A 720-nucleotide genomic window follows, 5' to 3' on the forward strand; every position below is an offset into this window, starting at 1 on the left:
CTTCGTTTAATTGCGTAATTGCTCGACTGTTACATGGAACCGGCTCCAGCACTGCGGCTTTATGGCGAGGAGTCCCGAGGTGGGCTGATGGGCTGGCGGCACTCCACGGGTCAAGATTACACCCGGCCTGTCGTGACCCTCACCCGTGTGGCCAGATCTTGCGTTTCTCCAGGGCCAGGAGTGCCCCTGAAACAGATCTCCAGGCATGCTGTGGTTACCGCGGATGCCTCACCGCCGGCTGGGGGGGCCCATTTTCGCGGGCATGTGCAGTCTCAGGGGGGTTTGGGCCGGGCCGCAGCTGCGGTAGCACATCAGTTGCCTAGAGTTGTGCTTAGTGCACCTTGCCTTGAACCGTCTCAAGGTCGCTACGGGGGAGCCAAGCATGTGTGCTGGTCGAGCCGGACAACACAGCGACCGTTAAGTACATCAACCAGCAGGTGGTCTGGCTCCCGTCGGATCTGGCACCATACCTCCTCCTTTGGAGTCAGAAGGTTCTAGAGGTCTCTTACGTGCCATTCACATTACAGGCCTGCTCAACGTGCAGCCGACAGGCTGTCTGAGCAATGCTCTCCCAGAGTGGCTCATCCCCCTGATGAATCCCAGCTGATTTGGAGCTGATGGAGCCGCTCAGGTAGACCTGTTTGCTTCTCCAGAGACCGCTCACTGCCAGTTGTTCTACAGGGATGCACTGGCACACAGCTGGCCGCGGGGCCTACACAA

This window comes from Cyprinus carpio, chromosome A20 (assembly GCF_018340385.1).
Source record: "Cyprinus carpio isolate SPL01 chromosome A20, ASM1834038v1, whole genome shotgun sequence".
Taxonomy (NCBI): domain Eukaryota; kingdom Metazoa; phylum Chordata; class Actinopteri; order Cypriniformes; family Cyprinidae; genus Cyprinus; species Cyprinus carpio.